The following is a 25,945-nucleotide window of genomic DNA, read 5'->3' on the forward strand; positions in this document are numbered from 1 at the left end:
ATATCCCTATTAAAGAGGTGATTCCCGTTACTGAATCCAACTGACTTTGTTCTCTCATCTAGATTCACAAAAATTAATGAATTCCGGTATTTGCTCAGAACTGCTGTGGACGATTATTACTTTGACTTCAAAGACACCATATAAGCACAATCTGATTGGTTAGCCAAAGTGTCCCCCATTGCCAGTATAATAGCTAATATTTACATCAATCGCATTGAACATAAGTTTTTTTCAACCCACCCACAACACCTTCAAAGAGTAGTATATTACAAAAGATATGTCGATGACATCATACTTTTGCATGATGATACCGACGCCCAGCAGCAACTTTTTCAACTCGATTTCAAGGAAATGCACCCCAAGTTCACAATGGCTTTACACTCCCATTTCTATATCTGGAAGTTTCGATACAGGAAAGTAAAGTTCACTTTAACATATTTAGAAAAACAACTACGACAGGTTCTATTATTTATTGCTCTTCAATTAATCCAAAGCAGCAAAATATGGCAGCTCTTCGTGCTATGCTGTCTCAGAAGATAACTTCCAGCGCGTGTTGGATACCATTAAATTCATAGCACATGCTAGCGGCTACTATCCAAATGTTCTTGATGTCCTTCATCTGTAAATGCAATAGAAAGCCGCATCCAACGATCTATACTGGATTACCCTGTCATCTACTAATAATGATTACTGCAAAAACAAATTTGCAGGATCCCGTATGTAGGTCGGGCAGCTATTGAGGCACCACGAAACCAGAGAAGACAATCGCTATGCACAATCGAGCCGCTCCTTTAACATACGGTTCAGAGGATCTTAGCCATTCCAAATCTGCTCTAACTAACCACCTGGAGGATCATGACCACTCCATTTCAAATATAAACACAAATTGCAGAATTCTACACATTCATTGTAAGGTCCCGGTTTTAAACATTTTAGAAGAAATGGAGATCATTTGCAGCACTTGCCGTGCTCCGTCTAGCATTTTTAAGGAGCAAATTGTTCTTAAGCACTCAGTACTGCTGAATGACTTTCCTTTACTGAAGCTGCGTCCAGCCTCATTTCCTTCTCTTTCTGGTTCCTGACTACTGAACGCCATTTCTTAATTGGGTCAGTGTTTTTTGCCATTTTTCGTGGCCCTCAATATGCTTAACCAATGTACACCGTATGCCAGTTTCCTATAGTGACGTCTGCGAGGTCCACCCAGCTGATTTAACATAGCTGTAAAATTGTCCTCTCTTAATAGAAGTTTACATGTTTTTCATTTTATCCTATGACTATGGCTAAATAGCTCTGAGCACTATGAAACTTAACTTCTGAGGTCATCATTCCCCTAGAACTTAGAACTACTTTAACCTAACTAACCTAAGGACATCACACACATCCATGCCCGAGGCAGGATTCGAACCTGCGACCGTAGCGGTCACGCGGTTCCAGATTGTAGCGCCTAGAACCGCTGTGCCTCCCCGGCCAGCTGTGACTATGGCGCATTATTCTACTGAATCATTATCAATGTCCTCACTAATTTAAAATTTACCTGTCTTCCGTGACGTAAAATGCGGCTCAGGTCTTATCCCATATAAGCCTCGATTGAGGCTTTTAGTTAGCAGGTTTAAAATTGACCCCACTTTTAATGCGTCCCTTTAGTGCTGTTGCTGCTGGCTATTACAAGAAAGAACTTGCCCTCCTTCTAGCAGCCGTGTGCCGCAAGTCTCTAGACGAACGGAAGGTTCCAAATGATTGGAAAAGAGCACAGGTAGTTCCAGTTTTAAAGAAGGGTCGTCGAGCAGATGCGCAAAAGTATAGGCCTATGTCTCTGACATCGATCTGTTGTAGAATTTTAGATGTTTTTCGCTATCGTATCATGTCATTTCTGGAAACCCAGAATCTACTCTGTAGGAATCAACATGTATTCCGGAAACAGCGATCGAGTGAGACCCAACTCGCTTTATTTGTTCATGAGACACAGAAAATATTAGATACAGGCTCTCAGGTAGATGCCATTTTCCTTGACTTCCGGAAGGCGTTCGATACAGTTCCGCACTGTCGCCTGATAAGCAAAGTAAGAGCCTACGGAATGTCAGATCAGCTTTGTGGCTGGTTTGAAGAGTTTTTAGCAAACAGAACACAGCACGTTGTTCTCAATGGAGAGACGTCTACAGACGTTAAAGTAACCTCTGGCGTGCCACAGGGGAGTGTTATAGGACCATTGCTTTTCACATTATATATAAATGACCTAGCAGATAGTGTCGGAAGTTCCATGCGGCTTTTCATGGATGATACTGTGGTATACAGAGAAGTTGCAGCATTAGAAAATAACAGCGAAATTCAGGATGATATGCAGCGGATAGGCACTTGGTGCAGGGAGTGGCAACTGACCCTTAACGTAGACAAATGTAATGCATTGCGAATACATAGAAAGAAGGATCCTTTATTGTATGTTTATATGATAGCAGAACAAACACAGGTAGCAGTTACTTCTGTAAAATATCTGGGAGTATGTGTACGGAACGATTTGAAGTGGAATGATCATATAAAATTAACTGTTGGTAAGGCGGATGCCAGGTTGAGATTCATTGGGAGAGTACTTAGAAAATGTAGTCCGTCAACAAAGGAGGTGGCTTACAAAACATTCGTTCGACCTATACTTGAATATTGCTCATCAGTGTGGGATCCGTACCAGGTCGGGTTGTCAGAGGAGATAGAGAAGACCAAAGAAGAGCGGCGCGTTTCGTCACAGGGTTATTTGGTAAGCGTGATAGCGTTACGGAGATGTTTAGCAAACTCAAGTTGGAGACTCTGCTAGAGAGGCACTCTGCATCACGGTGTAGCTTGCTGTCAGGTTTCGAGAGGGTGCGTTTCTGGATGAGGTATCGAATATATTGCTTACACCTACTTATACCTCCCGAAGAGATCACGAATGTAAAATTAGAGGGATTAGAGCGCGCACGGAGGCTTTCTGGCAGTCGTTCTTCCCGCGAAACATATGCTACTGGAACAGGAAATGGAGGTAATGACAGGGCACGCAAAGTGCCCTCCGCCACACACCGTTGGGTAGCTTGTGGAGTATAAATGTAGATGTAGATGTAGATCTCTACTGCCCGCTGAATCGCCCTATCTTAATCGCAAAGAAAACGTATAGCTGAATCAGAAGTGTAGGTGAAACTTAACATTCAATACCCTCAGAGCTTGGTATCTACACGTGACATAATTACCAGTGAGTGGCTTCAGCTGGATTTGAAATAGCTGAAGAAATTTGTGGTCTGTCGTCCTCTCCGAACAGAAACCTTTATCAAGGCTGTAAACGCTGTTACTTGATATTATTTTGATATTATCTTCATATCTCCTGGGGATTAATTTTTTGTCCGATGTGCTTATTTCCTTCATTTTAAATGTGTTTCGTTCGTATATCTGGCTTACAGACTTCGGTTTGAGCTCAAAATTCGGCATTCCCTGTTGAAGCCTCCATCGATCCTGGTAGCGTGACTCCATCACTGATATGTTAGCTACGTACGTCGCTGACTATACCCAGATTCTCGGACAAGTCAAAGTTGAGTCGAGGAGATGAATTTTGAAGGCTATATTGCAACGCATATGGCTGCACGCAACTGCGCAGCGTTCACATAGTTAAAACATCCATAATTTCTAAGAGAAAGTTTAACTAATTCCATTGTGGTAAAAAAGGCCATTCCTGACCAAAAGAAGTGTACTAGTATCAAATATCGGTCTCAATTTGATACAGATATTTCTGAGAATGGATGTTTGGAGCACAATATTGAATGGAGGTGAATATTGGATTGTGGGAAAACCGGAGAGGATGAGAAGGGATATAGTGCTGCAGAAGGATGTTGAAAGTTACGTGGGCTGTTAAGGGACGGGGATGTTCTCTGCAGAATTCGGCTTGGAACCGATTATCAGCAATATGACGATCATCCATTAATTGAGAAAGTCCAGTCTTGTCGTATAACTAGCACGCAGCGTTAATCACGTCAAATGTGACTGAACGGAAGGAATGGGCCTGTCAGCACCAAATAAAGTTCAATGCTTTGGCGAAACACCGTCCGGACAGAAAGCTTTGACGCGCGTTCCCACTTTTCGAAGTTGAGGTTGTTATCAAAAAATGACGAGTCCACATTAAATAAATCAGTTTCCACCTAACAGTAACATGACTCTTACAGAATGGTGTCGATGAACAACTGATTTGTAGAGTCATCAGCCTTTTGTTTTCTGCGGTCTGAGACCTCTCCATTACGAATTCTTCGTCTCAGAGTAGTACATGCACCAGCTTCCTCATTTATCTGAATGTATTTCAATCTCTGCTTTCCCCAACAGTTTTTACTCTCTACAGCCCTCACTACCAGCATGGAAGTTATTTCCTAAGTCTTAAAACATGTCATATTATCCTGTCCCTTCTTCTTGTAGATTTTTTTCCATATGTTCCATTTTTCACCGATCCTGTCGAGACGCTCCGCATTTCTTATCACCCCATTTAATTTTGAACGTCTTCTTTAGCGACACATCTAAAACGCTTCGATTCTCTTATTTTCCGGTTTTCCCACTGTCCAAGATTCGCCTCCTTACAATACTGCACTCCAAACGTACATTCTTTTGGAGTGCTGTGTTGAAGGGAGAGGAGATAATGTTAACGATTGATTTGAACAGTGAATTCGTAGTTGTAATTAAATGTCAGCTTTAATTTATCCCAGTGACATTATATGTGATCGATACGAATATGTAATAGCTAAAATTTGTTCTGTCTAACTCTATCGTGGAATTCGCATACCGCGGCCATTTTCGTCACCGCAAAACATTCCACACACATTACAGGCTACGTCATCCGTCGGTACCACCCCTCACGGCTTAAATAACGTTCGTGGGATTTTATAATGGTAGCGGGGAAAGACAGTAACGATAATTAGCCGCAGAGACTGATTAATCTGTGCGTCTCATCACCGGTCATAAAAAAGGGGGAGACTAAAATATTATGTTGATGCTTCAATACAGAACGGTCTATTCTCTCATGTTGCTAGCTGGTAAGGGCATTGCTATGCAGTTTATGAGTACATTTCACGATTCAGTGTTTCTATAATACTGCAAATCATTTTATTAAGCCTGATACTGATACGGATGTCTTCTATGGCACAATGCAAATATTCTTCCGGGCGAATTTTATGGGTAATAGGCGGTACTGGATTAAAATTCTTAAGCACGAATGACATGCTTCCAGCACGGGGCAACATGTTTGCCTCCTCAACTCGTCTTACAGACACGTAAAAATTTACGTTGCTATCCAAGCAGAAATTAGTAGCATTTCCCGGCTTAGAAACTTCAGGCGAGCAAAAAGATGATAACTAGCCTCGTTGGCATGCGTACCAACCATCGTTCAACTCTTTCCCATTTACATCGCATAAGTACAGGGTGTTTCAAAAATGACCGGTTTATTTGAAACGGCAATAAAAACGAAACGAGCAGCGATAGAAATACACCGTTTGTTGCAATATGCTTGGGACAACAGTACATTTTCAGGCGGACAAACTTTCGAAATTACAGTAGTTACAATTTTCAACAACAGATGGCGCTGCAAGTGATGTGAAAGATATAGAATACAACGCAGTCTGTGGGTGCGCCATTCTGTACGTCGTCTTTCTGCTGTAAGCGTGTGCTGTTCACAACGTGCATGTGTACTGTAGACAAAATGGTTTATTCCTTAGAACAGAGGATTTTTCTGGTGTTGGAATTCCACCGCCTAGAACACAGTGTTGTTGCAACAAGACGAAGTTTTCAACGGAGGTTTAATGTAACCAAAGGACCGAAAAGCGATACAATAAAGGATCTGTTTGAAAAATTTCAACGGACTGGGAACGTGACGGATGAACGTGCTGGAAAGGTAGGGCGACCGCGTACGGCAACCACAGAGGGCAACGCGCAGCTAGTGCAGCAGGTGATCCAACAGCGGCCTCGGGTTTCCGCTCGCCGTGTTGCAGCTGCGGTCCAAATGACGCCAACGTCCCCGTATCGTCTCATGCGCCAGAGTTTACACCTCTATCCATACAAAATTCAAACGCGGCAACCTCTCAGCGCAGCTACCATTGCTGCACGAGAGACATTCGCTAACGATATAGTGCACAGGATTGATGACGGCGATATGCATGTGGGCAGCATTTGGTTTACTGACGAAGCTTATTTTTACCTGGACGGCTTCGTCAATAAACAGAACTGGCGCATATGGGGAACCGAAAAGCCCCATGTTGCAGTCCCATCGTCCCTGCATCCTCAAAAAGTACTGGTCTGGGCCGCCATTTCTTCCAAAGAAATCATTGGTCCATTTTTCAGATCCGAAACGATTACTGCATCACGCTATCTGGACATTCTTCGTGAATTTGTGGCGGTACAAACTGCCTTAGACGACACTGCGAACACCTCGTGCTTTATGCAAGATGGTGCCCGGCCACATCGCACGGCCGACGTCTTTAATTTCCTGAATGAATATTTCGATGATCGTGTGATTGCTTTGGGCTATGCGAAACATACAGGAGGCGGCGTGGATTGGCCTCCCTATTCGCCAGACATGAACCCCTGTGACTTCTTTCTGTGGGGACACTTGAAAGACCAGGTGTACCGCCAGAATCCAGAAACAATTGAACAGCTGAAGCAGTACATCTCATCTGCATGTGAAGCCATTCCGCCAGACACGTTGTCAAAGGTTTCGGGTAATTTCATTCAGAGACTACGCCATATTATTGCTACGCATGGTGGATATGTGGAAAATATCGTACTATAGAGTTTCCCAGACCGCAGCGCCATCTGTTGTTGAAAATTCTAACTACTGTAATTTCGAAAGTTTGTCTGCCTGAAAATGTACTGTTGTCCCAAGCATATTGCAACAAACGGTGTATTTCTATCGCTGCTCGTTTAGTTTTTATTGCCGTTTCAAATATACCGGTCATTTTTGAAACACCCTGTATCAAGGACAATCCTTTCCGAGACCGTCAGAAGTAAGAGGTCAGCTACTTCCTGTTTTTCTGCAGTTTCTTCGAAGTACAGCAAAATCGCTTAGTGCAAAACCTTGTGGAACTGAAGACACCGCATCCTGCAAGTGCTCTTGTTTTATGATGTTGTGAAAGTCCTCAACCGCACAAAGCCATTTTTTTGGTTTCTGCGAGACTGTACCGTATGTAAATGTGTTTGGTCCATTTGTAAGGACATAAACACTCTAATCACCTGGTGTGTGCTTCCCAGTCTCTGTTGAGTTCTTATTTTCCATTTCGTCTCAAGTTAATAATTCGTTTCCTTATCTGTACTTATTGCGCCTATATGAACATTGAAAAATACTTTTAAATCGTTTTTGAAACTTTTCATATTATGATTTCTTTGTATACATGTTTTATATTTCTATCAATCTGTTTTCTCTACATTCCAATAAACCAAAGTCAAATAAATAAAAACAAAAATACAAACACTCAATTCACCTGGGTTCGACTACTAATACAACCGTTTACGACAGGCACTACCACAAAAACAGTAACATCAAAAGGACATGATTTGTCATAGGTAGTTCATCGATGAACTCTAAACACGCGCAAAGATTCCTTAACTAACAAGCTTTAATTAGGAATCAGTAGTTAAAGGTTCCATCCATTTTATTAGAAATGTCCACTATGTGAACCATTTGCAAGGGTCATTCACATCCGTTGATTCCTCTGGTGCAGCTACACCCCCAGAGACCTAAAAAAAAAGCAACGTTCACCCGATCGCTCGCGAAATGTCACAGATCTATGTAATTTTGAATCAGCAATGACATTTCAGCCGTGACCTACTGAGGTCAGCTGGAAAGTGCGCTTTCACACAGTTGCGTTGACGGCCCTGTCTGAGTTGAGGTTTTACTACACCTGAAACTGAATGACTTTTCGCTAGGTCAAAACGATGTTAATCGACCTACTCGAAATTATTCGCTGTATCAAATATGTGACTTGAGGGCAGTCATTGATAGCACTGTTCTCACTGCTTACTACGTCACGATGAATCACTGTCATCGTTAACCCACGCACGGGATAACACAACATTCAATTTTTTTTTTATTCACCATTCTTCTGAATGGTTTGATGCGGGCAGTCACGAATCGAATTTCTCTCCTGTGCTAGACTCTTCATTCAGAATAGCAGTTGCAACCTAAGTCCTGCCGGCCGCGGTGGCCGAGTGGTTCTAGGCGCTTCAGTCCGGAACCGCACGACTGCTACAGTCGCAGGTTCGAATCCTGCCTCGGGTATGGATGTGTGTAATGTCCTTAGGTTAGTTAGGTTTAAATAGTTCTAAGTTCTAGGGGACTGATGACCTCAGATGTTAAGCCCCATAGTGCTTAGAGCCATTTGAACCATTTGAACCTAAGTCCTCAATTATTTGCTGGGTGCATTCCAATCTCTGTCTTCCTCTAAAGTTTTTACCCTCTAAATCTCCCTCTAGTACCATGGCGGCCATTCTGTGATGTCTTAACAGATGTCCTATCATCCTGTCCCTTTTCAGTGTTTTCCAAATATTCCTTACCTCATCGACACTGCGGAGAACCTCCTCACTACATATCTCACCAGTCCACTTCATTTTCAACATTCTTCTGTAGCACTGCATCACGAATGCTTCGATTCTCTTCTGTTTAGATTTTCCTAGAGTCCATATTTCGCTACCATATAATGCTGTGCTCGAAACGAACATTGCCAGACTTTTTTTCCTCAAATTAACGTCGATGTTTGACAGTAGTAGACTTCTCTTGGCCAAGAATGCCCTTTTTGCCAGTTCTTAGTCTGCTTTTAATGTCATCCTTGGTTTGTCCGTCATTGAATATTTTGCTAACTATGTAGCAGAATTCCTTAACTTCATCTGCCTCGTTATCGCCAATCCTGATGTTAAGATTCTCGGTGTTGTCATCCCTGCTACTTCTCATTACTTCCGTCTTTCATCGATATAATCTCACTCTATATTCTGTACTCAATAGACTGTTCATTCCATTCAGCAGATGCTGTAACTCTTCTACACTTTCACTTAAAATAACAATGACATCAGCAAATCTTATCATTACCTCGAATTTTAATTTCACTCTTGAACCTTTCTTTTATTTTCATCATTATTCCTTCGATGTATAGATTTAACAACAGGGACGAAAGACTACTTCCCTGTTTTACATCCTGTTCACTCCGACACTTCATTCTTGGCTTTCACACTAATTGATCCCTTTTGACTCTTTTGCGTATTATATAGCACTTGTCTTTCCCTATAGCTTGCCTCTGTTTTTAGCAGAATTTCGAACGCCTTGGAGCATTTGACGCTGTCGAAGGCTTTATTCAGGTCGACAAACCGTACGGAAGTGTCTTGTTGTTTCATTATTCATGCTTCCATTATCTACCGCAACGTAAGACGTAAGAACTGCCTCTCTGGTGTCTTTACGTTTTCTAAAGCCACACTGGTCATCATCTGATACATCCTCAATTTCCATTTCCATGTTTCTGTATATTACTGTTGTCAGAAACTTGACTGCATGAGCTATAAAGCTGATTGTGCTACAATTCTCTCATTTCTCGATTCTTGCTATCTTCGAAGTTGTATGGATGATTTTTTGTGAAAAACATGTCGTATATGGCCAGACTCATAAAAAATCGTCGAATTGAATAATCAATTTATTGCCACTGCCACCCATTGATTTTAGAAATTCTGATGGAATTTTGTCTATCTGTACTGCCTTATTTGGTCTTAAGTCTTCCAAAGCTCTTTTAAATGCTTATTCTAATACTATTTCTTCTTCTATCATGTCAGGGTGCTTTTCTACCTGTCTGCTCTCCTTTGTACATCTAACAGTAATATTCCCATTACACTCATGATGATACCACACTTGATTTAATTTCATCGAAAACTGTTTTGGCTTTCCTTTATGGTTCGTCAGTCCTTCCACCAATCATTTATTTTTCTATTGCTTCATAGTTTGTATGTAACCATTTTTCCCTAACTTCCCTGCACTTCCTATATAGTTCATTCCGAAGTTACTTGTATTTCGGTATCCCTCATTTTCCTTGAACATTTTTGAACTTCCTTTCTTCATCAATCAACTGATACATTTCTTCTATTACCCATGGTTTCTTCGCAGGTAACTTCTTTGCGTCTTTGTTTTTCTTTCCAACGTCTTATTGCCATTTTTAGAGATGACCATTCCTCTTCAACTGAACTGCCTACTGAGCTATTTCTTATCATAGTGTTCATAGCCTTAGAGAACTTCAAGCGTATTTCTTCATTCCTTAGTACTTCCGCATACCACTTGTTTGCGAAGTGCTTCTATCTTATTAGTCTCTTAAACTTCAGCCGACTCTTCATCACTACTAAATTGTGACCTAAGTATATGTCTATTTCTGGATATGCCTTACAATGCTGAATCTGGTTTCGGAATCTCTGCCTGACCATGATGTAATCTAACTGAAACCTTCTCGTAAATCCAACCCTTTTCCAAGTATACCTTCTCGTTTTTGTGATTCTGGAACGGGTTATTCCGTATTACAAGCTGAAAATTTATTGTATCCTCTTTCATTCCTAGTAGCAAGCCCATATTCTTTCGTAACCCTTTCTTGTACTTCCCCCTCAGCCAGATTCCAGTCCCCCATGGCTAATATTTTCATCTCCCTTTAAGGGTTGAATTACGTTTTCAATATCCTCATATACTTTCTCTATCTCTTCTCTTCGGTTTGTGACGTCGGTATGTATATCTGAACTATCGTTGTTGTTGCTGGTTTGCTATCGATTCTGATGAGAAGAACCCCATCTGTGAAATGCTCACAGTAGCTCTCTCTCTGGCCCACCTTCCTATTCAAAATGAATCATACTCCCGGTTTATCAATTTCTATTGCTGTTATTGATATTACCCTATAGTCGCTCGACCAGAAACCCTTGTCTTCTTTCCATTTCACTTCACTGACCCTCACTATATCTAGACTGAGTCTTAGCATTTCTCTTTTCAGGTTTTCTAGCTTCCATACCACGTTCAAACTTCTAGCATTCTACGCCCCGACTCGTAGAACGTTATGAAGAGATACCGTGCTTAGGTACTCGTCAGAGCAATCTTGTACACCAAGAGTGTCAAACTCAAAAGCTGAAATTGGTCAGACAAACAAAAGTTTAGAAGGCCTGCACAAAAAAATACTTACCCAGTTTTCAAAGAAAAAAATTATTTAGAAGAATATAACACTAAGTACAAGAACTGACATTTTCTCCCTAACATTTTCTGGAGAAAATGTATACACAGCAATTACTTTAAAAACTGACCGGAGGTGAATTTTTGAAATTTATCTCCTATCAAAACAGCTGCTCACTTACGTAGCTACTTCCAAACATGAATAATTTCGTTTGCAATTTTTCGAATATTCTCAAACCTGGCGACAAATATTTTTAACGTCCGATACGCCATATTCACTAAATTTAAATTTGAATAACAGTGAACATCAATTATCTCTATCTATATTTGATTAGGTACTGTTCTATATTTATTGTAGAAACCGAAAAGATAAATAATTTTTTTCCAATAATTTAAAATTTGCAAATTTTGATTAAGACGTTTCTGAATCTCAGGAATTTTTCTGTTTTTTATTTTTTTTATTTTAGTGACATTCTTTCACCGAACTAGATTTGTTCATATCTATGTCGGGAAATGCGTTACAGCCCCCTATTTTTAAATACTTTTCCCATGTAAATAGCTGACATTTGAGTTATTTAAATTGATTAGACATTTTAGCGTGATCTTTTCCTTGAAGTTTCAGATTCAAATCGTACAAATGTTTTGTTGTATCAGCCATGAACGATAAGTCTTGTACTCTTGTTCTGTCAAGTAACAGTCTTGTATCTTGATTTCGGTATAATGGTATATTGTTTAAGAATGGTATACTGTTTAAGAGATATGGTGCATAGAGAACATCATGGATATAACGTGACAAGTCCGAATGATCGTTGTTTATTTCATGTAAGAAAGCAGAGAACTTTTATGGATTTCAGTTTCAAAGTTTCATGAAATTAGTTTTTTTTATAGTTCTTGATATGGAATGAATTGCGTAAGGTCAAAACATGTATCCATCACAAATTCGCTTCATTTTCTCCAGTAAAGTACCGACACCACCGTTTTTCCCAGTCATCGTAAGAGCTCCATGTATAGCCAAAAAATTTAATTGATTTTGTCAGGAGCAATTCATGTTCTTGCAGGACTTCAAAGACACAATGAAATATATCTTTCCCTGTACCAGTGTTCTGCATTGGAACTAATTCTAATAACTCGGAAAAAATGTTGAAACGTATATCAGAAGGACGAAAACAAAACAGCTAACTGAGGTACACACCCAACGTCCTTACTTTCATCACAGGCAATGGAAGAAGCTTTGTAACTAAATAACCTTGCTTTTATATGAATACTTAAACAGTCGGGCAGATCAGCGACTCTTGCTGCAACTGCACTTTGAGATAAAAAGGATTATTTGAAAAGCCTTCACATTTCTGCAGTTTTTATTCAGTACGCTTTTTATGAAATCACCTTTAGTAAAATGTTTCGGCTGTTTAACTATCAACTGCGATTAGACGTAACATTCGAGCACCGCCGCTTCACATTCTTATGTTTCTCTGAATGGGGGAGTTCGCAAAGCACCTGGGTAGATCTCTTTTTATACTCTTTGGGTCTGTCGTGTGGTAGTCGTCTATCAAAATATTCACTGCCAGTCGGCTTTAATGTGCCTGCATGTAAAGAGACAAGATATTTACAATTGTATTGGCGGAGTCGGCCGAAAAAATAACCGCGAGTTTGGACATCACGACCACCATCACCTAGGTGGTGACACTCCTGTTATACACGAATCACACTGCATCAAGTCCGCAGCTCGTTGTCTGGTGGCTAGCGTGCTACCTCTGGATCACAGGGTCCGGGGCTCGATTCCCGGCCGGGTTGGGGATTTTCTCTGCCCTGAGACTGGGTGTTCGTATTCTCCTCATCATTTCATCATCATCATTCATGACAGTGGCTAGATTGGACTGTGAAAAAATTGGACTGTGGTCATATTGGGACTCTGTACTGGCGCTGATGGCCGCGCAGTTGAGTGCCCCACTAACCAAACATCAAACGTACTGCATCAGGTTTTTTTTTTTCGCAATGTGTTGAATTATAGCATCATCTCCCAGCATACAGGGATTCCAAAAACTTTATGATGCAAGTTATGCAAACTATATAAGCAGCAGTAGATAAGAAAATAATGTTTAGAGATGAATATTTAGTTTTTTATTGATATAAAAAATTACATCTTATACTAATGTCAACAACTTCTACATTTACCCTCCCGAAGGAACAGATACCATTGATGACCATGCAGCTTCTAGAGAATAAAATGATAATTAAATCGAGACCTTAGCTGCAAACAGGCGTTGATATACTTCATGTCCACAATTATGTATATCAACGCCTGTTCGCAGCTAGGGTGTAGATTTAATTATCATTTCCCTGTTGGTAAGCCTCTCTATGAGATTACCTCGAAAGACGTAAGTGGTCTGGGGGTTTTAGGATAACATTGTATAAGAAGTCTTCAATGGAACGATTGCAGTGCACACATGCTGTATCCATAATGCGGATTCAACCAATTATAACAAAGGTAATAAAGAAGACATACTTATACACCGACCCACATGTCACCCCGCACGCTGCATCTGGGAATGGACGCAACAAAAACTTGAAACACTACTGAGAATGGCAATGAGATATGACAAAATGCTATAAGATACGATACCACAATAAAAGCGAGGCTCCGGCCAGAAAAGAGTGTGATAACCTGGCTATCTGGCCAATTCATACTCCACGTCATAAAATAAGAAACAACTAATTCAAAAGAACATAAGAGTAGACTAATTACACTAAATCATAAACTACAGAACAAACGGAATTATCATAACAATTTTCCAAACTACATCTGAGATATTACGACCAGTGTACTGACTGCTGGATCCTCTAGTTTTTATTTTAAGTTACTATTTTTTTCCATTACGTTACTTGTATTTTAAATGCAACTTATGTACTGGAAGAGGGATAAAGGTGGTAAAAACGGAAATGTACCAACGGAGAAGGAGAAATTTACTTTTTTTCCATTAACAAGAAAAAGGAACATCACTTTCTGTAGATGTCGAACTGTTTATATTTCTAAAAAATATCAGAATTCATGTACTTACAAAAAAGCATAAATTTCATTTTTAGAACAAGGGACACATGAAATATTTCAGAAGAAACATAATTTACATTTTAAGATTGAAGGAATATGTAATCACAAGCGACTTTACTGTATTATTACTTTTCTGGATTACATGACAAGACAAATTTTCCTCATCATTTAATTTACCACTGACAAGAAATAAATTTTAAACAAAAAATAAAAAAGAAGTTGCCGCATAAAAGGAAACTTACATCAGGGCCAATTTTCATGGTTCAACAAACATGACAAAAGGAACAGAATTCACGGCGGGAAGATGTGCTTATGAAAGGGCCGTACGACGAGATTAGGAAAGAAAATGAGGAAGCATTTTTTATGCATATTGAACCACCGTTCATAAAGCACTTGAGCTACTATTTATAGGATGAGGTTGAGGGGAATACAATTTTGTATTGAAATATTATTTATTACTTTCTTGATACGTCAGTGGAAATGAAAATGCCGTGTGGCAAGGGCAACACGTCGGGTAGACCGTTCGCCTGGTGCAAGTCTTTCGAGTTGACACCACTTCGGCGACTTACGTGTCGATGGGGATGAAATGATGATGATAATAACAACACAACACCCAGTCCCTGAGCAGAGTAAGTTTCCGACCCAACCGGGAATCGAACCCGGGCCGTTAGGTATGACATTCCGTCGCGCTGACCATTCAGCTACCAGGGGCGGACGATAGGTCAGTAAAACCTTACATCGACTGCCGTACCATCATCTTTACAAAAAAAGTGGTGATGCTGGGGTTAGCTGTTGTGCATCTACACGGCCTGATTCCATTGTCAGACCTGTACACCCGCACACATATATCGTTCAATTGGTTTGATTGCTTGCTATCCGCGCGGAATAGCCGCGTGGTCTCAGGCACTTTGCCACCGTTCGCGTGGCTCCCCCCGTAGGATTTCGAATCCTCCCTCGGGCATGGGGGTGTGTGTTGTCCTTAGCGTAAGTTAGTTTAAGTTAGACCGATGACCTCAGCGTTTTGGTCCCATAGTAACATACTTCAATGTCGTAATGTCGATTGCTGGTTAACCCGAGTAAACTATCACAATCATTGAAGCTAAAGTCTTCTGGGTTTATAGGCCGCGCCGTATTTCTTCGATCTACAGTAGACGCAACAATATCCTAAGGAAGATCGCAGTAAAGGTGTAGAAATCCTGATTCTTTGAAGAACAATGACGTGGTCTAGCAACTCATAAGATCTTAACTGTAGTGAGAACGCCCACGAAAGCCTGCAGACTTACATATCGTCATGTCTTTCCGCTCTCAATGTGTTCACCACTGTTTGTTGAGTGGTGGGAGAGGAAGACGCGGTAGTGATTTCAGAAAAGGTAAGCAATCCCAACAAATACAGCCAACTGTCTCGGGAAGCCGCAATCCATACCATTCTGTTGCACTGCACCTATTTGCTGAACAATAGTCCTACTTATACAGCACATCTCCTGATTGCTGGGTAATCCGAATAAACTGTCATACGCTTTCCCACTTCTATGTCTTTCCAGACTGATGAAAATACCTGTGATTATATTCCCGTGAGGGATGCTTGCAGGAAAAACGCTTGTTACAGTCCTCCCTACTCGAGCCATGTGGCTCGTCAATTGAGCACATGTAAGAACAGCGAATGAGAATTGAAATTATCTATACTATATATGTAACCCCCTTTTTTTACGGCCAGAAGTTGTATATATGGCTCTATAGTCTGTGTAAGGAAAAGAAAAAAATCCCATCTTGTGTCGTCGCATCACACATACACACATAGTGTGGAGCGACTGGTGAGCAATGACGATCGCGTATTATTATTGTTATTTAGCAGAAAACATTACGACGGTATTCCAAGGGGAGTGCGTTATTTCAAACAATTAACTGGTCTACTCTGACGCTTTATTATTTCGAATGATAGTTTTTCTTTCTATGGCTCACCGTATCGCTGCTGACGGAAGATGGGACTGTTGCTGATTGTGTGAATCAGATGTCGATGGCGCGCGTATAGCCTAACGAAGGCCATCGCGCCCGCGGTGCACGATGCTCATCACAGGCGCCAATATCTCAGCTGCAAAAAAGCTCTTAGACACTTTCCATCATGTAGGGGCCTAGGAGCCTCTAACTCATGAGTCCGCAGCTAGTGGTCTCGCGCTCGAGTTCTCGCTTCCCTCCGGATTCGATTCCCGGCGGGGTCAGGGATTTTCACCTGCCTCCAGATGACTGGATGTTTCTGTTGTCCTCCTCATTTCATCATCATTCATGGAAGAGGCGAGATTGGACTGAGCAAAGGTTGGTAATTTGATTTGGCACTGATAACGGCGCAGTTGAGCGCCCCACAGACCAAACATCATCATTATCTAATTCATGAGAGATGCACGTCGAGTAGATCCGGTAGGACGCCTGACACTTTATTTACAGAAGAATCATCATACTACCGGCCTGATTAAACTTCGTATACCGACAATATTCGTTCCTTATTGCCTCAAGGTAGCACAGAACACACTGCGCCATTTTTACGACAGCGACGATTGTAACGGTCTCTACCTTCAAGTGAATTTGGTGAATTATTCCATCATTTACACAAATTTCTAAAAAAAAATGATTGCTAATTATGGCTTCGGTGACTTGACAGCTGCTCTGAGCCGTGTTGCGGCTCTCGTTGGTGCAGTTGGTAGGTTGGCATTGTATAATAGGGATAGTTGGACGGCTGAAGGCCCAGATAGCAAATTTTTAAGAAGCATTTAAACTTCTTCGAGACATACTAAAATATTTTAAAGAAAACTCATCTACATTTCAGTTTTAATATATTCTATGTAACTAAAATTTATTAATACAAGTTACACTCACAGCTGCAGGTCTTATTAACAAGAAATTCAAACTCTTAGTCGGCTGAAGACCCCAACAGTAATAATTCAAAATTAAAATATAAAAAAAAACAATCATCACAATCTGACTAAATCAAGAGAGTAGTGAGCCTCAGGATCGACCCGGGAAAGACGCTCAACTACGTAAGCGATGAGACAGGCAGCCAAGAGTTGTAGTCACTTAACCGGATGGAAACTCAAACCAGTGACAGTTTAACACAGACCAACACTCTTGCAAAATCTACCTAGCGCCTGATAACCAATACAACTATGGAATAACCCAGGCAAGGCGGAACCGACGGACAGCACTGCGTCTTCAGAATTGGGTGTTTAGAACTACCAGAAGCAGAAGGATCCCTACAACCAAAGTGGTCCAAAAGAAAGAAAATATCCCGACCACAGTCGAGGAGGCTGTCGAACTTCACGCCTTACTGGACAGCAGCGGCAAGACGAGGAAAGGTACACTGCCGCGAAAATACGCTAACATCCGGGACAGGTAAGTGGGGCGTTAGCGGCCACTAGGCAGAAAAATAGCGCTGATTGAACTTCACCAATAATAACACAAGGAATTCAATGATTAATAATAAGAAGTGGCAGACGGCTAATTAATTTCGCCAACTCCAAACATTCCACTCGTTGCTCTTCGTCTCAGCGACCCTGCGAGCAGCAACGCGCGGACAAACGGCGTGTGTTCTCAAAATAGTGGAGGTTTCACTACTGGGTTAACGTTCACTCAGCTCAGACGTCCCGGGTCCGGTGGACAACGAGGATGTGACTCTCGAACTACAGCCCCTCGATCCGGCAGTGCCTGCATGCCGCCATCGGACTCGGACTTCACTGCTGCTCCATCCCAACCGAACTGCCCCACACACTCCGACCCGGAAAACACTGGACGTCCCTCCAAAGATAGTACCACCCTACTAGTTATCGATAACCGCTGTTGCTACCACTCGTGGACAGACAACGCTAGCAAACGTAGTGGCGCCAGTAAACACAAGAAGAAAATGAGAAACGCGATCCGCAACACGGCTCATGCTCTTTTATTGAAATATAATTACGTTACTTCAACAATGTTGTACTTCAGGGACTGACAATGTACAACAGACGTACTCACAGCACACACTAGGTTTGTTTCATGAATGTCAGTGCGCTCATCAGTATTGCAGTTCCAATGTGTCTTTACTCTTTCTAAGGTATTCTAGTGAATCCTCGATCTCAGGAATAGGTGAAAGTGGGGTCTCGCAGATCTGTCCGCTAACACAAATCCTTACTTTCAGTATTCTCCTGATGATAGTGTTTCACAGCAGTTTTCATAAGGTGGTTATAAGTGAACATCCGATACTGTAGGTACAGTAGACGAAAAAATAACAAAAAAAAACTTTTGACGAATGGTGTTCAGACTGTTTATTTTTCAATACTGTAAAATACTTGTGCACAGTCAACATGGGTCTAGACAAGTATCACATAGGGAGAGAGAATGCTTCCACGGAATAAACCACTCTCTGCACTGATCCATTACATAACACATTGCACTCATCTAACGATAATCCTTCAATGTCACTATAACGCAGATTTTCTAATTATTATTATTATTCTCGTGTCAGAAATATACAGGTACATGTACATACATTTTACACAGTTATGAATAAATTACTTTTGACCAAACCTTGGCATCTTCCAGAGCATTTTCTGTTGCCTGTTGAAGGTCGTCTTCTCTGCAGGAGACTAGACACAGTCGACACCGGAGCATGTGCCGGACTGTCTGTTCTTCCCCACTGTCACGCCGAATATCATTTGGATCAGTTTATCCCCATTTTGCCAGATTAACGTTTGATCTTCCAACTCCGGATCTCAGACAATTCAGGAAGTTATGCATTCTCTGTCATGGCCTGGAAGTAAAGCTTCAACAACTCTTTTCCAACAAGGTGGAAAGTACGTCTTAGCCCTCCATAGTTGTAACCTTGTATTTTCAGCAGTGGTTCTCAGTTCCTTTGATGTCCTAAGGAAACTCTTCCTTGACTTCATTCGTTGCGAATGCGGTTCATGTCCATACGGAGGATGGGTAATTTCCTGTTCCACTGCCTTGTTCGCAGTTATCTCTATTCGAACAGGTGGTGGTGCTATTGGTTTGAGGTAGTAAAGCCAGTCGGCTGGAGTGGGTTTCAAGCAACCTGTTCTAATCCTGCAGGTTTCCTTGAGAGCTACATCCACCTGTTTGGCATGAGTTTTATCATACCAAGCAGGACAGACATACTCTCCCGATGAATAGCATAGTGCCATTGCAGATGTTCGGATTGTTTCATGTTGACTACACCACAGTGCTCCCGCCAGTTTACGTAGGAGACTGTTCATGGTGGAGACTTTCGACTTGCATTTCATGCAGCTGGATGAAACTCACGGTGCTGACGCGTTTACAGACGCTTAAGCGAACTGCCAGCATGCTGGACTTATTGCAGGGCAGCAGCTTCTGTTAATCATTATACACTATGTGATCAGAAGTATCCGGACACTTGGCTGAAAATGATTTACATTTCGTGGCGCCGTTCATCGGTAATGCTGGAATTCAATATGGTGTTTTCCTTGACGATAGCTTCCACCCTCGCAGGCGTATGTTCAATGAGGTGCTGGAAGGTTTCTTAGGGAACGGCAGCCCATTCTTCACGGAGTGCTGCACTGAAGAGAGGTATCGATGTCGGTCGGTTAGGCCTGGCACGAAGTCAGCGTTCCAAAACATCCCAAAGATGTTCTATAGGATTCAGGTCAGGACTCTGTGCAGGCCAGTCCATTACAGGGATGATATTCTCATGTAACCAGTCCGTAACAGGCCGTGCATTGTGAACAGGTGCTCGATCGAGTTGAAAGATGCAATCGCCTTCCCCGAATTTCTCTTCAAATGTGGGAAGCAAGAAGGTTTTTCAAACATCAGTGTAGACCTGTGCTATGGTAGTGCCAAGCAAAACATCCATGAAAAGCACGACCACACCATAACACCACTGCCTCCGAATTTTACTGTTGGCACTAGACACGCTGACAGATGACGTTCACCGGGCATTCGCTATACCCATACCCTGCCATCGGATCGCCACATTGTGTACCGTGATTCCACACAACGTTTGTCCACAGTTCAGTCGTCCAATGTTTACGCTCCTTACACCAAGCGAGGTGTCATTTGGCATTTACCTGCGTGATATGTGGCTTATGAGCAGCCGCTTGGCCGAGAAATTAAAGTTTTCTCACCTCCCGCCTAACTGTTACAGTACTTGCAGTGGATCCTGATGCAGTTTGGAATTCCTGTGTGATGATCTGGATATGTGTCTGCCTATTACACATTACCACCCTCTTCAATTGTAGGAGGTCTCTGTCAGTCAACAGACGAGGTCTGCCTGTATGCTTTTGTGCTGTACGTGTCTCTTCACGTTTCCACTTCAGTATCACATCGGAAACAGTGGACCTAGGGATGTTTGGGAGTGTTTAAATCTCGCGTACAGACGTATGACACAAGTGACTCCCAATCAGCCGACCACGTACGAAGTCCGTGATTTCCTCAGAGCGCTCCATTCTGCTCTCTCAGCATCTCTAATGACTACTGCTGTCCCTGATATAGAGTACCTGGTAGTAGGTGGCAGCACAATGAACCTAATATGATAAACGTATGTTTTTGGAGGTGTCCGGATACTTTTGCTCACATATTGTAGCCGAAACCAGAGGAAGTTGTAAATTGCAGTTTTGTTTACTCGATACTTCAAAAATGGCCCTGAGCACTATGCGACTTAACTTCTGAGGTCATCAGTCGCCTTTAACTTAGAACTAATTAAACCTAACTAAAGGGGGGCGTGCAAGGGATAAGTCCCTGCAGACGCACTGTCCTCTGTGCCCGCGGTGGCTCAGATGGATAGAGCGTCTGCCATGTAAGCAGGAGATCCCGGGTTCGAGTCCCGGTCGGGGCACACATTTTCAACATGTCCCCAATGAAGTGTATCAACGCCTGCTTGCAGCTAGGGTGTCTAACTATCATTTCAATTCTAGCAACGCTGCATGGTCATCCACGGTAACTGTTCTTTCGGGAACAGATACTACCGTCATATATAGTTAAAGTGTAAATGAACAGTTACAGAATTATCTGTATGCTCTGTAACTGTTCATTAGCACATTGTTATACGGGTTGGTTCAAATGGCTCTGAGCACTATGCGACTTAACTTCTGAGGTCATCAGTCGCATAGAACTAATTAAACCTAACTAACCCAAGGACATCACACACATCCATGCCCGAGGCAGGATTCGAACCTGCGACCATAGCGGTCGCTCGGCTCCAGACTGTAGCGCCTAGAACCGCACAGCCACTGCGGCCGGCCTGTTATACGGGTATATTTGTTATATTGACATGGTCTCGCAGGGGTACGCACTGTAACAGCTAGTTATTCAGACTTTTGTCAGGTGGTCACATTAATGTTACTTGACATTGAACAATTACGTGCTCTACTTCGGGTAGTGGCTGGAGTCGGTTATTCCGGTGGCGATAATGCAAACAGTGTTCATTATCAGAATGCCGATCTGTGGGTTCCAGGCAAGGTAATTGAAATACTTCTCTATAATCCGGTTAAGTTTTTTTTAATAATCTCCATTAGTCCGCATATAATGGCTGTCAGCTGACATGCACCAGCATAGCAACGCCAAGGACATCATCTTGGTGTGCTCGCAAAAATCGCGCGGTACCACATTCGAGGTGAGACCAGGGGAAACTTCGCAGTCGTGACACGACAGACACCGTCGGCACTCCGGAAAACTTGCGCACCTGCGTCGCGTTGCATAATTACGGCTTCGATTTCAGCGTCAGCATCGGTGCTGGCATCGCAAGTCACGCTGGCATTGCGACGAATCCCTCCGGTATACTGGATGATTTTCTTTTTTTTAATTTCTGGAAGGTCGTCCCGTCGCAGGGCACAGAACTTGAATGATTCCCATGGATGACAGAAATAGGGGAGTGGGAGGGTGCTCGATGCACACAGTACAACCTCTCCATCTCCCTTTCACCCCACCTTCCTCACCACCCCTGCCCTCCCCTTCCTTGGGTGACATTGCATGTGCCGACAGTGACCTTCAGTATCACATGCAAAGCTGTAACATGGCACTAAAGGTCATTTAAAGGTTCGCAATCTGTAGCACAGATGCAGGCAGTAAACAGCGTAAATGTGTGTGTGTGTGTGTGTGTGTGTGTGTTTGTGTGTGCGTGTGTGCTGTCGGCACTGACCCAGTGAAAAAAATATTTCTCTCCAGAGCCCTTGAGGGTAGTGAGCTGCTTAATCCTCTCTCCACTTGAACATCAGCACATGCACCGTAACTTCACGCTCATGTTTCTCTTTATGAAGAAGAGCATGCTCCGCTGTAGTCTTTTGTTATTTTATATTAGTTGTACTATGGGCCGATTTTGACAATTACGTCAAAATCAAAAACTTAAAATGAAACATACCAACTTATAGCCGGTCGCAGTGGCCGAGCAGTTCTAGGTGCTTCAGTCCGGAACCGCGCGACTGCTACGGTCACAGGTTCGAATCCTGCCCCGGGCATGGATGTGTGTGATGTCCTTAGGTTAGTTAAGTTTAACTAGTTCTAAGTTCTAGGGGACTAATGACCTCAGCAGTTGAGTCCCATAGTGCTCAGAGCCATTTGAACCATTTTTTAGTTAAGTTTAAGTAGTTCTACGTTCTAGGGGACTGATGACCTCAGATGTTAAGTCCCATAGTACTCAGAGCCATTTGAACCATTTCAACCATTTGAACCATACCAACTTATAACATATGATATCAGTACACGCTTTAAAAAACCTACAATACATAATAACAATGAGACTTCGTAAAAAAGATTAAAACTGTCGGAACGAGACTCGAGCACGGGACTTTAACCTTTCGCGAGCATGTGCTCTACCGACTAAGCTACCCTTGGACGTCTCATGTCCCCTCCTCACACCTTCTACTACTACCCCATCTTCTACCTTTTAAGCTTCACAGAAGGTCTCCTGCGAAACTTTCAAGACTAGCACCCCTGGAAGAAATGGTACTGCGGAGCCGAAGCCTAGGGTATGTTACCAGATAGAGATTTTCACTCTGAAGCGAAAACTATTTGCCGGACCGAGATCCCATCTCGGGACCTTTGCCTTCTGAGGGAAAGTACTAAGCTTTGAGGTAGGCTTTGGTAGCTGAATCGGTACAACATTTTTCCGAGAAAGCCATAGGTCCCGAGTTCGAGTATAGGTCTGGCTCACAGTGTCAGTCTGCCAGGATGTTTCATATCAGCACTAATTCTGTAGCAGAGTGAAAATCGTATTATGGAAGAATAATAACAGTCTGGATAGAGACATGATATAAACTTATATCTCTACTTATACGTAGATAAGCATCATATGATACATCACTGAAGATGTGGCACGTAATTAAAATTTATGTGCAATACATGAAGCCACATTTTACGTAGTCAATATCCAATATTACACGTAAATGAAAGGATGTCATTCCGTCTGCATAAACACATGGCAGTGCCCGTAAACTGACAGTTACGATCAGCTGTTAATGTTGTCAAAGACTTCCTTCATACATGATGTTGACTGCTATCGATTACGGCTTCCCAGAGAGCATAAGTATCGATGCTGGCGCGCCAGAAAAGAGCAAAATATTTTACATATATGAAGATGGCATCTGTTTTTTCGGACATGTCCGAAAGAACAGATGCCATCTTCATATAGTTAAAGCTAACCGCCTAACGACCTTCTTCACTGCGGATGCACACGAATTGCCTGAACTTTTACGGGACTTCGTGTATTGTCTGCCACGAGTAATGGGAATAATGGCAGGGGCACTACCAACGTAGTGTGTGGACTATAAGTTGAGAGTGTGGGTCTCACGAGGAGCGTGCCGGCGATAAATCCCTTCAGTCTCACTATCCTCTGTGCCCTTGGTGGCTCAGATGCCGGTGCGGTAGCTCAGCGTGTTCGGTCAGAGGGTTAGCTGCCCTTTGTAATAAAAAACTGCGTCAAGGACTCAACACTGAACTTGAACGGGTGTCGTGGGACATCAGCACCGAACAAATGCAACGAACAATATTAAACAAAAAAGATGTGGATAGAGCGTCTGCAATATAAGCTGGAGATCTCGGTTTCGAGTCCCGGTCTGGGCACACATTTTAACTGCCCCCGTTGATGTATATCAACGCCTGTCAGCGTTTAATGGTATTGATTTAATTGTAATTTCAAAATAATTTACATTCCAAATAGAAACAAGTGATCCAATAACGATTCAAAAACGTGAGTTAAGCATTACATGGAATACCATGTGCCCCGTATAGCATATAGAACAACGGATCTTTAATTTTATTCAGGCATGACTGTTCCGTCAGTTTTAAATTTCCTATGAATGTGCGGGCTGCATCGATCTGCGTCGTGATGAAGTAAATGAAATATTAACAGTGGAAAGATATATATCTACATACTTATTGGTAAACAAATCCCCGTTAGCACATTCGTAAAATAATTATGTGTATATCTGTATTATTCATCTACTGCGTAGACACAATGGTTATACATTTGCGTAAGGAGTACTGGCCACCTAAATATTTGCTGTAGATACTTCTGTTCATTTGGGCTAATACAGTATGTCAAATGTTTTTTCTTTATGTTAAAACACAAACCTAAAAGATAAATTACAACTGCATACTAAATACAATTTTTAAAATATCATCTGTATAGTAAAGAAAGAACAAAGTGTTAATTACGAAGAAAATTTTATATAAACAAATATACCAGGTAAAACGTTCTGTCGATTTAAATTAAGGCCAGATAGCTTTTCTATCGATGTCTGAGCTACGGTGATATAACTTAGAAGAAAATAAATTAAAGATTTACAATAAATAAGCGGTAACCCTGAAAATCTAGTGTAAAGCAAGCCATAAAAAAAACAAAGTATGTAATCTTCCAGAGACGGTGGGGGGTGGGAGGATGAAAACAGGGGGTGGCATTAATCTTAAGTTTCACATGACACATGTCAGGTAAAATATAAATGTACGTAAAATAGTGAAGAGCTAATAAGAATAAAAGCATTGATTTTTTAATCAGACATAAACAGTATGAATCAAGATCAGTAATAGAAATGGCGATGTCAGACACGCAAATATAACATTGTGAAAAGTTTGGATACTTGTGTTTGAACATCTGATGTTAAAACAATTGAAGAACGGATGATACTGAGATACAGTTGATAGCGCCTTGGTTCATCTGAGCGGTCAGCTGCTCAACGCTTGCACGTCAATTCGCCCGTACACATCTCCGCAAGTTATCGTCCACCCCTGGTATCTTTGGCTCATGTTGTACCACTGTTGCCTCGGCGCAGGTTTTATATAGCGCCATTTTGCCATGCACTGTGTACTTCAACCACGATGGAATGCAAATAGTTTAAAATTAGCCGTTCCGGAAATGCCTCTACTCCTGTTACGAAAGTCAATCATGATTCCCTTTTGGACGTCAGATAAATCACTCTTTTTCCACATTACGACAGTGACTGAACTGTTTTCCGCGTTCCCCGGAGATGCTTTACGTACCCCTTACTGCTATAAATGCCACCTGCTGTCTCTGAGTGGTTATTACACATTGACGTCTCACAGAGGCGGTGGTCACATTAATGTGACTGCACTGTGTGTATAAGGGTCTGTCAAATGAAAACGAAAAAATGGAAATATTTAAGTAATGTGTTATTTCAAAAATGATCCCCATATCTGTTAATACATTTATCCCACAATGAGACAAGATGGTCAATGCACTCATGGAAAAACGTTGGCGACTGCCTATGGAATCACGATATACAAGGGAT

The 25,945-nt window shown here is 41.9% G+C and overlaps 1 non-coding gene across 1 annotated transcript; it reads left to right on the plus strand.

The window, feature by feature from the left end:
- The first annotated feature begins 20,964 nt into the window (after positions 1-20,964).
- On the plus strand, positions 20,965-21,039 carry Trnat-ugu. The gene has a single exon. It is a non-coding gene; the product is annotated as a tRNA-Thr (tRNA).
- Positions 21,040-25,945: the final 4,906 nt, after the last annotated feature.

This window comes from Schistocerca piceifrons, chromosome 8 (genome assembly GCF_021461385.2).
Source record: "Schistocerca piceifrons isolate TAMUIC-IGC-003096 chromosome 8, iqSchPice1.1, whole genome shotgun sequence".
NCBI classification, from domain to species: domain Eukaryota; kingdom Metazoa; phylum Arthropoda; class Insecta; order Orthoptera; family Acrididae; genus Schistocerca; species Schistocerca piceifrons.